Here is a 17,822-nt window from a genome sequence, read left to right on the forward strand (position 1 = left end):
TAGCACCACTGTAACTGAGAAAGTTTCTGATATGTTAACCAGGCAATTACGTGCAAAATGTGGCTTGGTTTGAAGCTCGAGGAGAGTTGATGGAGCTTCAAGGAAGTTGCAATTATTCTGTTTTTTTGAGTATAAAGAACCAATGTATACTCTGTATGCACTAAGGTTATTGCATGAACTTCAAATGGGAAACAAAAGTTGTTTATAGAAGTAGATGCAAAGACAAAGCCCAGCTGGATGAATGGAAGGTCAAAATAAAAAGAGTCAATGGAGATATAAAACTTGAGGATGATGTTGTGGATGAGGAAACCAAGAGGAGAGATCAGGTCATGAAGGAAGCAATAGAAGGATTAAGAAGAGAATACTCCGGCGAACTAAATGCTCCTTCCCAAGATCAAGGTGTACAGACTAGAAGAAGAAAAAAAGAAAAGAGAGAGGAGGATGACATACCCGTGTATTTACTGCCCATGGCACTGCTGGCATTTAGGGCAGCAATGAAGGTCCTCCATCTCTGGCAGTAGCTTCCTATTAGTTTTCACTACTATCAGCCATGCAAGTCCCAAGTAGAGACTCAGGAATACCGGTGCAGTCAGATGTAGAAGGATTCTTTACTGTTGTTTCTGTAACAGTTTTGTTTTACAAGTCAGGGTTGTTAGCCCTGTGTTGAACCCCCAAACCTGGAGGACCAGTGGATCACTCTTAGTCTGTCCTCCACCCTTTGACCTGTTTGGCATGGGTGATCTTGACAAGAGCCAAAGCATAAAGCTCGGACTTCAGCCAACCTAGCTCTCTGGGTCATTGGGGCATGCAAACTTCCAAATCCCACAACAAGGTCGTACTCCTCTTAGAGGGAGGATGATCTATGTGCTATGGAAATAGTAGAACACAAATGCGCCCTATTTTCTCAAAAAAATTAGCCAATTCAGTTATTCGCAAGGAACAAGAAGGTAAAAAAGGAAGGCAAGAGAAAGACAAGAAGCTGAAAATGAGGGATGAAATAGAGAAAGAATGCGAGCAAGAAAGAGAAAGGCATGAAAGAGAGAAGGAATGTGAGAAAGAAAAAGAGCAGGTTAAAGAGAGAAAGAAGCAGGGACCAAGAGAGAAGCAATGATTGAAGTAGATCCAGAGAGAACAGCTGAGAAAAAGAGAAGGAAGTTGTCCAGATCTGTCAGAGCCTCTTCCTGCAGTCACAGAGTCAACTCCTACAACCACCACGTAGGAGGTGCCAGAACCTGAGATGTCTCACCTACCAACCGAAGTGACCCACCTAGTCAGAAAGATGTTTTCCCAGAAGAGCAAGAAAGCTTCCACAGTGATTAAATCTTTCGAAATAAATGGGACAATTTAAAAATCTGTATAGTAGTTGCATTATATTATATTAAAACATTCAGATTCATTCTATATTGATTTGAAATTTATAGCTAAGCATCGTATTTAATATTTCAGTAATATTTGAGTCATATTGTAAGTATATTGTCTGACTTGCTTTCTAACATTGGTCCTTTGAAATGTACACCTCATCCAGTTACAATGGAAAACCGTTGATTAAGGGTCTCTTTAAAATCGGAATCTCTACCTTCAGACCTTTTGTTTTGGGATGTTCCTTGTTGTCCCTTGCATAATGTCCATTCTTCTCGCAATTTATCATGCTAATATATCCCAGCATGCAACTGTAGATGTTGACATTCCAGTTGTCTCTGCCAGCTGACAGTGAGTAGCGTTAGGCCGTTGGCTTTTATCTTAGTCCAGTAGGATAAATTTTCAGATAGTTTCAAATCTTTCCGTGACAGTGATCTCAAAAAAAATTTTTAAGTCAAAATTTAAAAAAAAAGCAAAATTATCAAAAAACACTGGTTTTTGAATTGGTGTCTGCCAGCCCAAATGGATAATATAACACAAGCACATGAAATTGATGCATCTGTCCACTCTAAGCACAGTGTAGCATCTAATGGCCACACAAGTGCATGTGACTGACTGGCATAGTGTCCCAAATTAAAAAAAGGGAAATCTGACTATTTTCCTGATCTGTTTTTGTTCTTTAAGAGTTGTCCCAAATAAGTAGCTACTCAATTAACCAATGGCCCAGTTAACTGGAATCCACTGTACACTTTTTTTAAAGTACTATTTGCATTTTTACAAGTGGATAGAAATGTAACAGTATGCCATCACTTGGCACTGAAAAATTTTGAGGCAATGTTTGTTTGTTGTAACTCAATAAGAGTCTTGTTTCAACTTCCATTCCTTCCACCAACAATACTTGGGCTTTAAAATTCCATAAGATTTGTTAGCAGGCACTGAGAGATGAAATTCTCACATCAGCTATTCTCCAATTAAGAAATTGATTTCAGTCAATGAGCTCATTATCAAAATTTCCAAAAATAATTTTGATGAGATAATTTCTCAACATTAAAATTCAACACATAAAAAGCCTCAAGGACCAGTTACAACAGGGAATTAAATCTTGGTTATTATTAATACGGTATGGGGAATGAAAGAGGAGGTTGCCATGTACTTAAAGGGAAGTAAAATATGCAAATTGTTTATGAGCTTCTGATGTTGTAAATGATGAGACCTACAGGCTCCTTCACCTTAACCGGTTTATTCATTAGGAAGGTGAGTTTTACATGTCAGTCACCAGTCTGTGTTAGGCTCTAAATGAGCCGAGATGCTGTGCCAGGCCTCAATATCCCATGAGTAATACATCGCTTACTGCCTAGACTGGCAGAGGCCGAGGGGAGATCAAATGGAGGTTTGGATGTTTACTCTGGGAAAAAAACGGTACTTCCTGTCTACCCTATCTATGCCATTCACAATCTTTAGAAGAGTAAACAGGAAGTAGAGTAGAAATGTCTTCCAAGACAGCATGCATTGAAGGTGAGAGGGAGTAGGTTCAAAGGGGAAGTGAGGGGTAAGTTTTTACTCAGAGTGAGGTGGATGTTTGGAATGTGCTGCCTGGCATGGTGATAGAGGCAAATACATTAGAGGCTTTTAAGAGACACTTTGAATATGAGGAAGATGGAAGGATATGGACATTGTGCAGGTAAGAGGGATAAAAATTTGTTTTTTTAATTTAATTTTTAGCTGGTTCTTTGATAATAAATGTACTTCAGATCAGACTCATACCTGTGAAATGTGCCTTTTGCATCAAATCAGTTGTGTTAGGCAGCCTGCAAGTGTCGTCACACTAGCTGGTTCAGCACAACATTGTGGGCTGAAGGGCCTGTTCCTGTGTTGTACTGTTCTATGTTCTATATTCTATGCCTCCAATTCTGAGTTAATGACTCTGGTACTGGATGTGGATATTGTGGGGATTGACGTTCATGTGAGAGAGAATAGATTGTAGAGATAAAAGTGAGGGAATGAGACTCAGAGAATGGGAATAGTCTAAAAATAGGCCTTGACTCTATGGGCCAAATAGCCTCCACTGATGCTGTATGTAAATAAGAGAAATAATACACTAAGTGTAAAATATGTTAGATAAAGCTGGGCTGTAGCTCAAATATGATGCCCTCCTGGTCATATAGGATTTGTGCACTTGTTTTCTGCGGCATGGTAGTGTAACATTTCACCAACACTTTACAGCACATGTTGTGTGATCCGGCTTCAATGCCACTCCTGTCTGTAAGGAGTTTCTATGTTCTCATGTGACCATGTGAGCTTCTTCCGGGTGCTCTGTTTCCACCCACGTTTCAAAAAGCCGTACGGTTAAGGTTAGTGAGTTGTGGGTGTGCCATATTGGCACCGGTAGAGTGACGACACTTTGCAGGGTGCCCAGAACAATTCCTGGTGATATGGTTTGATGCAAATCGTACATTTCAGTTTCTCAGATTCTATGTATATTTACTATCAAAGAACGTATACAGAATACGACCCTAACATTTGATGTATGTGTGATAAATAAAGCTAATCTAAGCATTTCTGTCAATAGTAACAGCTGCTGGGTGGTGGAAAAGTATCAGAACATGAACTGAAAGTGGAGAGAAAAGCAAATGTAATGAAAAGGACATGAAAAATTCAAAAATCCTAAGTTTATAAGTTCATCAGAATTCTTGAGTGATTCTTTTCTTAATAGCTATAACTTTGTTCATCTATATTTTATTACATATAAATGGTTGCGTCATTGCCAAGGCCACAGTTAGTGAATAAATTGAACTCTTTCTATTTCCAAGAATGCAAAACTGCAATGTGAATTTTACAAAGCTGTGCTTTTACATTTAGACTCATCAGTTTATGATGACAGAGTTGGATCAGTTCAATGATCCCTTTCTTCCAGCACTTGGTGTTTGGAGAACCAGCACTGAGGGTATAACCATGCTTAAACTTGCTGTTACTTCACGGAAAGCTCCAATATCAGGGATTTTTTTTTCCAAAAGATCTAAATGTTATTTAAATGTAGCCAAACTACTATGCTCTGTCTGCTAGAAAAAGTGGGATCTCCCAGTGGCCACTCATTTTAATTCCAGTTTCTTTTCCCATTCTGACATGTCAGTTCATGGCCTCCTCTTCTGTCGTGATGAGGCCACACTCAGGTTGGAGAAGCAGCACCTTGTACAGTATTCTGCCTGGGTAGCCTCCAACCCGATGGCATGAACATCAATTTCTCGAACTTACGGAAATGCCCAGCACCCTTCACCTTTCCCCATTCCCATTTCCTTCTCTCACCTTATCTCCTCACCTGCCCATCAATTCCATTGGTGCTCCTCCCCTTTTTCTTTCATCCATGGCCTTCTGTCCTTTGCTATCAGATTTCCCCTTCTCCAGCCCTGTTTCACTTTCACCAAACAACTTCCCAGCTCTTTACTTCACCCTTCCCCACCTCCCGGTTTCATCTATCATCTTGTTTTCCTTCTTCCCCTCCCCACATCTTCTTAACCTGACTTTTTGTCTCCAGTCCTGATGAAGAGTCTCACCCTGAAACACCCACAGTACTCTTTTACACAGATGGCCTGCTGAGTTTCTCCAGCATTTTGTGTGTGTTGCAGATTTTCTCCTGTTTGTAAATGCTATTCTTACTGTACTGCTTGTGTTGTTTCCAATTTGGGATCATTTTTCTGAGATTCACTATGTTTTATTTTCTAAGTGAAACCTATGAATTGGAAGTCTCTTGATTCTATCCCATGTCATTAACCCTTGGTTGCCTTTACATTTTGCACAGCAGCTTTTGAATACTTGACCAGTCAGGTGTATGCTATTCATGGGGGTAAAGGGTGATGGTGGGCTTGCATAGATTGGGTGCCATAAAGTATATGAAGATGCCTTATGTTATCATTTCCCACCTTTTAAATTATACCACAGTCATTCAGAATTACACGTTGAGTACTAAGTGATTTCTTTTGACTTCATTTAGGTCTCTTTTACTTTTGAGTGGTAGACAAATGGCCATTTACTATTTGTGTGTCTAAACCCAGTTCCCCTGGGATGGCAGGTTTTCTCCTTGAAGTAGTGTGGTCCCAGCAATGATCACACTCTGCCCAAGTGTTAGGAAAGGAATTCTATGGAGAGACAAGTGATGGCAGGTACTAGAAACAGGAGCCTCAATCCTGATGCAGATGTTTGACCTGAGGTACCGACCGTCCCTTTGTCTCCATACAACTTCTCAACTTGCTGACTTCTTCCAGCAGTTTATTTCTGGCAAGGAATTTCATGCACAACTCTGCCACCAATGAGGTATAGAGGTATGTCCAAATCAGGGAAGTGCATAACTTGGAAGGAAGCTCAGAAGTGAATGTACGTGTGGCACTAAGGTCAGAGCTCCAGCGACACAAATTCAATCTTAATCCTCAGTACTGTCTGTGAGCAATGGATCTTGGGACCTAAACCTTCTTGCTGTTAAAAGTCTGGACTAGAAAATGGTGTTAAACTAATTTTGTAGTTATTGTGAAGGATTGCTGTCATAATTCCACTCCACAACACTTGAGATGGCAGATGTGAAATGTGGATTAAGAATTGAAGAAAGGGCTTGTGGTGGGAAGGAGGAGCTCACAGTTTTGGCAGGACCTGAAGCAAGCAATGTACTTCCCATTAGCAAAGCGTTCTCTTTGCTGCCCTGGCAACAATTCAGCAGCAATTCCAGATGAAATATGAATCACTGAAGGATGATAGACAGCTGTGGCAGGATTTGGAGACTATCAGCTCCTACAAAGTGAAACCAAATAAGATAGATAACAAGAAGGTTTCGCTTTCAGATGAACAGTGTCTTTTATGTTTGCCTTGACTGTCAGAACATGGAGGCTCTTTCATGAACTCCCACAGCTCCTGATGGCCATGTGATTTCAGTCTCTGAGCATGTGGTGAGATCATCCTTCAGGAAGGTGAACCCACAGAAAGCAATTGGCCCAGACAGGGTACCTAGCTGAGTATTGAAGACCTGTGCTTATCAACTGGCTGGAGTGTTTACTGATAACTTTAACCTCTTGTTTTGTCAGTCTGAGTTACCCACCTGCTTCAAGCAGACTTCAATTTTAGCAGTGCTTAAGAGGAGTGTGGTAACCTGCCTCAATGACTATCATCCAGTATTATTTGCATCCACTGTAATGAAGTGCTTTGAGAGGTAGGTGATGAAAAATAGCAGCTTCTACCTGAGGAGTGACATAGATCCACTCCAATTTGCCTACCATCACAAAAGGTCAACAGCAGATGCTGGAACCTCTGGACACTGAAGATGTCATTGACCACAGCTTGGCATGTAGTTCTATCAATCCCTCAAAACAAATCAATAAGCCCCTAGACCTAGGCCCCAATACCTCCTTGTGCAAGTAGATCCTCAATTTCCTCACTTGTAGACCTCAGTCAATTCAATTGTCAAAAACATCTCCTCCACTGTATCCACCAGCAAAGGCGCACCATAAATCTGTATACTTAGCCCCCTGCTCTACTCGCTTTATACTCATGGTGGCAAGGCTAAGTGCCATCATATTTAAGTTTGCTGACGACACCACTGTCATCACCCAGATCAAAGGTGGTGACAAATCAGCAAATAGGAGGGAGAATGAAAATCTGGCTGATTGGCGTCACAACAACAACCTCTCACTCAATGCCAGCAAGACCTAAACAAGTAATTATTGATTACAGGAGGAGGCATCTAGATTCCCTGAGCCAGTCTCACTGGGAGGATCAGAGGTGGAGAGGGTTAACAACTTTAGACTTCTCAGTGTTATCATTTCAGAGGTACTGTCCTACATCCATTACAACGAAAGCATGGTAGCACCTCTACTTTCACAGAAGTTTGTGAAGATTCAGCATGTCATCTAAAACTTTAACAAACTTGTATAGATGTGCATATTGACTGGTTGCATCACAGCCTGGTATGGAAACACCAATGCCCTTGAATGGAAAAGCCTACGAACAGTAGTGGATACAGCCCAGTTCATCACAGGTAAAGCTCTCCCCACCATTCAGCAGATCCACATGGAGACTTTTCACAGGAAATCAGCATCCATCATCAGAGACCCCACCATCCAGACCATGCTACCATCAGGAAGAAGGTGCAGGAGACTCGGACCCGCACCACCGAGTTCAGGAATAGTTATTACTCCTCAGCAATCAGGCTCTTGGAGCAGAAGGAATAACTTCACTCAACTTCACTCACCCTAACACTGAACTGTTCCCAGAACCTAATCACAAACAAAAGAAGATCTGCAGAAACTGGAAATCCGAGCAACACACACTAGATACTGAAGGAGCTCAACAGACCAGGCAACATCTATGGAAAAAAATACAGTTGACAATTTGGGCAGAGATGCTTCGGTGGGACTGGAGAAAAAGAAAATAAGAAGCAGATTTAAAAGGTGGGGGAAGGGAGAGGTGCAAGATGAAACCGGGAGGGGGGCGATGGATGAAATCAAGAGCTGGGAAGTTGATTGGTGAAGGAGGTACAGGCTGAAGAACGGGGAATCTAACAGAAGGCTGTGGAAAAAAGAAAGGGGGAGGATCACCAGCAGGAGGTGATGGGTAGGCAAGGAGACAAGGTAAGAGAGGGAAAAGGTGATGGGGACTGTTGAAGGCGAGTTGGGGGGCATTACTAGATGTTCAAGAAATCAATGCTTGTGTCATCAGTTTGGAAGCTGCCCTCTTCCCGTTTCCATTTTGATATGTCAATCCATGGCCTCCGCTACTGTTGCAAAAAGACCACACTCAGGTTAGAGGAACAACACCTTACATACCGTTTGAGTAGCCTCCAATCTTCATCCCTCCTCCTCCCAGTTTCACCTATCACCTTGTGTTTCTTTCTCCCATCTCCCCACCTTTTAAATCTACTCCTGATCTTTTTTTCTCTCTCTCTCCAGTTCTGCCTAAGGGTCTTGGCCTGAAATGTTAACTGTACTTTTTTCCATAGATGCTGCCTGGTCTGTTGAGTTCTTCCAGAATTTTGTGTGAGTTCCTTTGTTCCCAGAACCTAGTGACTCACTTTCAATGACTCCTTGTCTGATGTTCTCAATATTTATTGCTTATTTATGCATTATTATTAATTTGCTTTTTCTTTGTTTCTTTCTCTTTTCTGTGAATGCCTGCAAGAGAATCTCAGGGTTGTACATGGTGACATATATGTGTTTTGATAATATATCTACTTTAATATTCTTTGTTTCTCTGGTAGATCCTACCTAAGTCTTCTGATTACTGGTAATTCCATTGGCTTTACACTGGGTCAGAGTTGGGAGAAATGGGGCAGTAAACATGTCCTCATTTTCTTTCCAATATTTTTATTAATTTTACATATAGGAATACAGAGTACAAGAAAAAATATATATCAATACAAATCACATATAAAGACTCCTTACCCTATGTTCATACAGACTATTTAATTCATAACATTGAAATATAGCAATTTTATTATATTAAAAAATCTAATCCACTACCAAGACTGAAGCTGATTAGTAAAGGAAAAAGGGGAAAAAAATTATCAGTCATCATCTGTGCTTTAACAGCAAATCAAAGGTTTTGAAAATAATTCAGAAAAGGTCCCCACAATGTTTGAAAATCTTGACTAGATTCAGAGATATCCTTATTTTATAAAATTAAGAAAACAATTAATCCAGAAATATGAATGATTGCTTTTTTTGTGTGTGCCATACTCTGCCAGATCCTTGGCGACCGCTTTTTTTGTCAAGTGGTTATCTTGTAGGAAAAGTTCTGTGAGTGGTCCCCGACGTCCTTCTCACAACACAGTTTTTTTTACAAGACTGAGTTGCGAGCTCGACTCTCAACCCAGCACAGATGGAAAGTGGGTCCGGGAGCGGCCCGACTGGATTCGAACTCGGGAACCTTTGCTTCAGAGTCCGACACTGATGTCACTGTACCACCAGCCAGGTTGAATGATTGCTACAGGGTCTGATTTACCAGAGTAAAGAAAAGCCACAAAGACAAGAGATTCTGCAAATGCTGGAAACCCAGAGAAACACAGAGCTGGCTGAAGGAACTCAGCAGGTCAGGTAGCATCTAAGCAGCTGAATAAACAGTTAAAATTTAAGACTGGAATCCTTCATCAGGAAGAATCACAGAATGGTTAAAGTACTGAAGCAGCACATTTTGCTCTTTAGGTCCCCACTGACTCTGAACTCTAAACTGCCTGGAAATTCCATCCTTTCAGGTATTTATCTTTCACCCTTTTGAACATCATAGTTGAAACTGCCTTCCCTCCAGATTTTAATGATTTGCTGTCTTATTCCTTGTGCAATTTTAATTTTCCAAATAGCTTCATTCTCTGTCTTCCAGTTCTTGATTCCTCGACGAATGGATTTTCATTCTATGCCTTTATTGATTTTCAGTCAGATTTTCCTGCAGTCTGATTGAATTGTTCCAATCTATTTACATAACTAAAATCCCTTATTTTTGGAATCACTTTGGTGAATCTGTTCTGAGATTTCTCTAAAACCCTTAGCTCTTTTCTGAAGAAGGACCTTAAACAGTTCCTGCAGCCCAGTTTGGGCCTTCAGTGTCTGATCTCAAGGTGGCAGCATGACCCCCTGCCACCCTTGTGGGTTGGAGTAACTACTTGCCAAATTTGGTATGGTTTTTTGTTGCTTCTACTTACATCACCCAGTCCCTGGAAATTGCAGAGTTTAAAGTGATAACCAAAGTTACTATCCACTTCTCTTGCACTATTGCTACTGGACAACAGAACATCTTACCTAAGTTCTTAACCAGCACTGAAACTACTTGCAGATGGTAAGAAGGTGCTTCAGAACAGGATTATTCAAATAGAAGAGAAGATGCTACTGGAACTTTGTTTAAATACAATGGAGACAAAGGGATTGATTGAGTCCGTGGAGTGGTTTCTGAGTGGAACTCTTGTGTGATAAGATGGACACTTGACATTGAAGCTACCCTGTTATGGGTTTGCACATTATTGTCTGCCTTTGCTGCATTTTCTCTGAAACTGTAACATTATATTATGTATGCTGTCATAGTTTCTCTCTTGTACTACTTTGAATTACTGATGTGGTGAAATAATCTCTACAGATGGCTACAAAAGAATGTTTTTTTTCTTCACTGTACCTTAGTACAGGTGACAACAATAAACAAGTTACCAATCCTCCGCCTCAACTCCCCAATCCTATCAGTTTCTTTGGAGCAGTGGAGGCTGAGGGGAAAACTGATGGAAGTCTAGAAGGTTTATATTGTGGACAATTGATATCATTTTCCCAAGGTTGAAAGTCCAACATTACGGTGCATGCATTTAAGGTGAGAGGAACAAGTTCAAAGGAGATGTGTGGGACAGGTTGTATTTTTTATAAAAGGATGGCAAATGTTTGAAAGATGCTACCAGGGCTAGTTGTGGAAAATATGATAAAAATGTTTAAGAAGGTCTTAGTTGAGCACATGAATATGCAAAGGATGGAGGGATATGATCTTGTAGAAAGTAACTAGCTTAGTTTAATTACTACTTTAATTATTTCACCATAGCATCATATGTTGAAGAGCCTGCTCCTGTGCTGTAATATTCCGTGTTCTGTATTCTAATTTCAATGGAATTCTAGTGTATTTGGTGCTCTCAGTGCAGTCTCCTCTATATCTGTGAGACATCTGCTTTGTCTAGTACCTTAACCCTGTCTGTCACAAAAGTCAGGAACTCCCGGTGACTACTCATTTCAATTCGACTTCTCATTCCCATTCTGACACATCAGTCTATGGCCTTGTCTACTGCCACAGTGAAACCCAACACAGGTTGGAGGAGCAACTCCTCATATTCCATTTGGGTGGACTCCAACCTGATGACATGAACATTGATTTCCCGAAGATGAATAGGGTCACCAAGAATATAAAGTCAGAGAATACCACAGTACAGAAACAAAACATTCCTTATATTATTTGAATATTCTTTATTTTCAAAGAATATAAATTTTTGTTCATATTGTTAATTTTCAAAATATTTGTACCTTTAATAGTTATTTATGTTGTGAAATGATTGATTTAGATATTTAAATCAATGGAACTGTTTTCTGACATCTGATTATCTAACAGAATTTTATCAAGGCAGTTGGGCAGTTCTGGGGGCAAAAACTTGGGCTGTATCATTTAAAGGAATGGTTGCTACACATTGCCCACTCCATTGGCAGGACAGTTTTGGAAATGGGAACTTTAGGCGATGGCAACCACACTGGCACATATGTTTAATATGAACACAGGGCCAGAAAGGGGAACAACTGAATGTAGAGGTCAGGTTGTGTACAATCTAGCCCAGCATCAACTTTTAGTTTTGTCATTGCACTGCATTGACACCTGTTGACAGCACTTCTTAAGGTTCTATCCAAGTTTGCTTTAAGTAGCTAACAGAAAATCTTTGATCCTTGTCAACCCCTTTATTCTGCTAGCTGAAACATCCTATCAGTGGTCTGTGCCTGGCCTTGGAAAATGAATTATCTACATTTTCCTATTTGTTCTAGATCAAAAAAAAACTTAGCAGCTCCATCAGAATTCATCCTTGACAAAATGAGGTCTATTAAATCATTATTGTCAGAACAAAAGGAGTAATAATCGGAAATACCAAACTTAACTATAATGAATAGGTTCTATTTTTACCTTTTTAAATATTACAAAACTGGATCTTTAAAGCTTGCTCACTAACTGAATCATAACTGAGCTGTAACACGCAAAAAGAATCAGAAAAGAGTCACTTATGTACATTTTCCAGATACTATTTCTCTGGGCAAAAATGTACTTTGTGAATTGTATATCTTAAATCTATAATGTAAGGAACAATTCTTCTTTCATTGTATTTTATTGAATTTCAAAGCTATCAAAACCTTCAATAAAATTCTTCATATTTTCAGTATCACAGTCGATAAAAATGTCATATTCAAAATTTAATTTGAACACACAGAGATTTTGTTGTCCATTGTGACAATGCCCTGATCCGTTTTCTTTCAATAAAGATCAACCATAAATGATTACAAAAAAGATTTTTCCTTCCAAATCTTAAAGGTTAAAGATCGAAAGATTAGCTTTATTTGTCACATGTGCATCGAAACGTACAGTGAAATGTGTGTCATTTGCATTGAAAACCAAAACCATCCAAGGATGTGCTGCAGTAGCCTTAAGTTTCACCATGCTTCTGGCACCAATATAGCATGTCCACACCTTACTAACCCTTACCGATCTGTATGTCTATGGAATGTGGGAAGGAGCCAAGGAACCCAGAGGAAACCACATGGTCACAGTGAGAATATACAAACTCCAAATCTTGTGCTACTTAAAGGAAAATTAGCTAGAAAGGTAAAATCATGTGAGGAAAAATGTTCCTGAAAACTGGGTCCAGTTTGTAATATTTACATACACAACGGGATCTCCACAACAATGTTTACAGGAAGGTGATAGTCAAATTCTCTCAAAAAAGTAACACAATTTTACAGCAGTTTGTCATGTACACAATATATATAATTTTTGTGGTCATTATGCATTCTATTGGTTTTTGTGCAAGGGAGGGGTTGAGGGCTTGGGGTTTGTGAGTTTTATTTCTTTTCCATTTTCATGTGTGGAGACGGGTTTGATGTCTATTCTTCCAACAGCTTCCATGGTCTTCCTATATTTCATGGCTATCTAGAGAAGATGAATATCAGAGTTGTATTGTACATGCATACTTGGACAATAAAACCTCGAACCTTTGAACTAACCATTTCACTGCTAATCCTTTATGGTGTGTAATTTACCATTCTGACCATCAAGTTACATGACATACTTTGTACATGTACATAGTGTAGCAAATATGAAAAATATAATAAGTGTCAATGACTGTACTTGGCACTTGTGATCTCACAAAATCCTTGATCCTATTGAGTCAGAAGCTTTATGGAGAATCCTTCTCAGAGTTGGCTACTTCCCACCTTTTCCATTTGCTCCACCATGATTTCCAAGCTGCAGCATTGAGGAATCAGTCTATCAAACACAATATCCCAGTGCATTCAGGTGCTAGTTCATGCTGTCATAACATCAGCTGTCTTCTCGATTCTCCCTTTGAAAAGCTCCCTGATCAAGTGGATGAATGAGAAATTCCACTCCAGAGCCAAATTTATTGCAGCCTCAATCGCTGACTAACAAATATGCAGATGAACTCTGGATATGCACTCTTATTGGCCAACATTCATTGATACATGCAAGAATATTTATATTGGATATGCCTTACACCCCCACAACTCTCTGGGAGAAGAAGTTTTTCCTTAACTGTCCTATTTAGTCTCAAGACTCCACATTTTGGGCCTCCTCATTCACATGCCTCCACATTTTGTGTTTTACCCAAAATTTTCATGACCAAGGATAGCTGTGACATGAAAATGCTCCAAAGACATCCTCAAATTTTCTCTAAATAAACTATAAACCCTTACACACTCGTGGGAATTCTTAGCCTATGACCATTTGATTGAGGGGATAAACATCCAAGAAGACACAAACGCTCAGACAGGAGGATGTAGAGGTCAGGAAAAACAGCAATCCAACAATTTTGCATTATTTTTCTTTTTCATAGTATTGGTGTATTGTAATGACACTGCAACATTAATACAATTACTGTATGTACACATGTAGTTTCATGCACAGATAATATAGTTATCCTTATATATATATATACCTATCTCTCTTAAGGATTAGCCTGTAACACTACAGCTTCATGGGGGAGCACTAACTGTGCAAGCATAAGAATAGCAAGAGATTAATCTGAAGGAGGATTAAGACAGGACTGCGTGATGGGCAATTTTCAATTATCTAACACAGAGCATAATACAGTCCCAGAGTTTTTGGAATCTAATCTTACCAGAAAAGATTTTTTTCAGTGAACATGTTGCTACTTTCAGATACTTCCTAATGATTCCAATCCCATATATATCTCTACTGGCTTCATTCAGCTCCTTTCACTCCTGGATGTCTCTTCACATAGTGCAATCACAGAGAATGGTTTTACAGCCATTTTCTTTTGTGAATCAATAGGACACCCCTGATTTTTGTTGTCATCTGTTGGAACTATAAGGAGCTATGCCACAGCCATTCCTTATAATTCATCAGATATTCATATTACTATGGTTGTCTATCAATATAAGAATTTCCAAAAGTTGTTGCTTTGTATCATATGCTTGACTCTGAAAGCAAATTGAAACTGTTTTCATTGCACGTTTCTGCACCTGGTTTTCAGCTTTGGTATTGAATGTAAGCTGTCTTTTTGATCACTTGCAGATGGCCCACCAGCGTAACTTTAACAGGAGGCTTAAATACCCTTTGTTGTGAACATGAGGCAATTCACCCCCACCGTGGAAGTTGCAATCAGTGACTGATGTGGAATCCAGATCTAGAACAGTTGGGCTTCTTGGTGATGTGCTAACCTTTAATGTACCATGAATCAACACTGTTCCGAGCATGAACCCCGTGAATTTCCAAACTCTGCATTTCAACCATGCTATAAAATATAATGGTGATTTGTTGTGCATGGTGTGGAATGGAGGGCCTGTCCTGAAAGTTGTTCACTGATATTTATTTGTTTAATTTCACTTAGAGATACAACACAGTAACAGACTCATCCTGCCCAATGAGCTGCACCGCCCAATTGCACCCACACAATCAATTAACCCATACATCTTTGGAATGTGCAAGGAAACTCGAGCACCCAGAGAAACTGGAGACTGTTCAAACTCTATTCAGACAGCAATGGGAATCGTACCCGGGTCACTGGTGCTGTGAGATTTAAGGAAGGATTTTTATCACCCAGAATGGTTGGAATCTGAAGGCAGAGACATACATAACATTTTAGAACTATTTGGATAAACACTTGAATCATCAAGCTTTGGTAAATGGGGTGAGTATACATGGGAACTTGATGTTCCCCCTTGACATTGTGAACTGATGGGACAGTTTTTTTGCTCCTTAATTTCAAACAGCTAAAGATGGAGAGCTCCACAATGTAGTGACTACTTTCTCAGGCTGATGTAAAGGTCCTGTGACAGTATTTGGAAGAGTGTGGGAGCTACCCCTGAAGTATTTGGACGAATTTAACTTCCAATTAACATTATTAAAGGAAATTGTCTGGATATGATAGTACAAACAGTAATGTGACATTGTTGAATGAAATTAGACAATAACTCTATTTCAAAAATTATTGCAAGCCTACTTCGTTAAAATACTTGGTGACATCAGGTACATCTTTCTTTTTTTTGACTGATTATGTATTCACAGCATTACATCAGACAATAAGTTGGAGGTGGTGGGATATATCTCTCACTGTGAAAAGTTAAAAAACAACATGTATTTACTCAAAGCATAGTTAATTTATAGAACAGAGGTAACAGTAAATTATCTCATAGAAGAATATGTCCTATAAAAACAGTAAGTGGAATTTTTAAAGATTAGCTTTATTTGTCACATCAAAACATCAAAACATACAGTGAATGCATTGTTTTTCATCAAATCTAATCAGTGAGGAGCCCACAATTGACACCACGCTTCGGGTGCCAACTTAGCGTGCCCACAACTCACTAACCCTAACTGTACATCTCTAGAATGTGGGAGGACGATTGCTACACTTAAATTATGTGCATAATTTCAATCTCAGCTCCTCATACCAGAGCGTTCATTTAGCTTGATTGACGAGGGAATTACCTAAACGTCTTCATTCTGGCTGCCTCTAGCATTGTCATTATATGAAGCCTTCTTTTCATTATACTGTCCCGTCTCTTGATCAAATCAATTTAATGGCATTAACAAAGCCTTTGGGATAGGGTTTGGAAGTGGTAGAAAATTTAATGAGCAAGATTTCACCAAGAAGTCAGATAGGCTCTATCATGCTCTATGATTGGACAACATTGCTGACAACCATTTGATTTTCTAACATTTACCCACAAGCGATGATACAAAGAGCAATTCAAACTCTCTCAATTTTGTTTGCTTTTACAATAGACTTGAAAAGCTGAGAAGTTTATTTGGATGATTGGCTTTGCTTTTGGTCACATAAGTTTATAGTTTATACCTTTGCAGTCCATAAATAGCTAGAGAAATATTAATACATTTTATTTCAATTCCAAAAGCAAATTCAGTAATCTTGCATGCTTTCCAGAGACAGTGATTAGAATATATAAACTACGCACTTGCAATGCTTGAAAGTGCTCACAAAATGGCGTTTTTTGAGCCAACAGGTAATGTTTGTCACAAGTGACATTAGCAGCAGACAATAAAGCTGAACTTAGCAATTATAAAATATGATAGTGGAGCCTAGGACAATAATTAAAAAAGGAAAAATGCTTTAAATTGTATTGTGGACTCATGTCAGCAGATGACTCTAATAAAGCATTTGTCAGGAATTTATATGGGTGCAGAGAATTCTGTAAATAAGAAAATTGTATTTTATCTTTTGTCTTCAGAATGTGGAATTGCCTAAACAAAGCCAAACTGATGCCTTGCACAGAAGATGTTGTTTTACTCACATTCATCCTGTGGACTGCAGATCAAATGAGAGTTATGTAGCTCTGTATAGATCGATCATTAACTGCCCCGTAAAAGTCCTGTTCCTGTGCTGGGTGTTCAATTCAAGGACATGTTCATGACAAAGTCCATTTAGAGGCAGGGTTTGTTAAGTCCACATCCTTGTCAGTCAGGGGAAACTTCAATTAGTGCCTCCTTCCACCTGTACTTTCTCTGTGTCACTTGTGCTCAGCGTTTCACCGAACCTTTGAAATTCACTCTTAATATCCCTTGAGTGTCTTGTACACTAATGGGAGAAAGAACATGCCTTGATATTTCAGGAAGTAATAGGGAAACAGCTACCTCTTCCTCTCAACCAGAGGCAAAAGATTATAGTGTCTGCAGGCTGGGAAATTGTAAGTTCAAGTTCAGTTTATTGTCATTCAACTGTACACATGTGTACTGCCAAACGAAACAACGTTTCTCCTGAACAAGGTGCACAGCACAGTACATGTACTGCAACTCACAAACATAACACATGATGTAATTTACCACAAATAAATTAATAAATAATAAGGTACATAAGGACATAAGAAACAGGAGCAGGACACATCCAAAAATCTAATCCCCTGAATCTTGAGGCTATGTCCCCGGTTCTAGTCTCTCCTACCAGTGTAAACAACTTCCCTGCCTCTATCTTATCTATCCCTTTCATAAGTTTATATGTTTCTGTAAGATCTCCTCTCATTCTTCTGAATTCCAGCAAGTACAGTTGCAGGCAACTCAATCTCTCCACATAGTCTAACCCCCTCATCTCTGGAATCAACCTGGTAAACCTTCGATGCAAGTTCAAAAGAAAACACTATAAGGTTATTGGCACTTCATTCCTGATGAGACTCTATGAAGAAATTTATATGTGATGGCAGGGAAGTGAGTAATCTTACGAGCCG

This window comes from Hypanus sabinus, chromosome 8, assembly GCF_030144855.1.
Source record: "Hypanus sabinus isolate sHypSab1 chromosome 8, sHypSab1.hap1, whole genome shotgun sequence".
NCBI classification, from domain to species: Eukaryota; Metazoa; Chordata; class Chondrichthyes; order Myliobatiformes; family Dasyatidae; genus Hypanus; species Hypanus sabinus.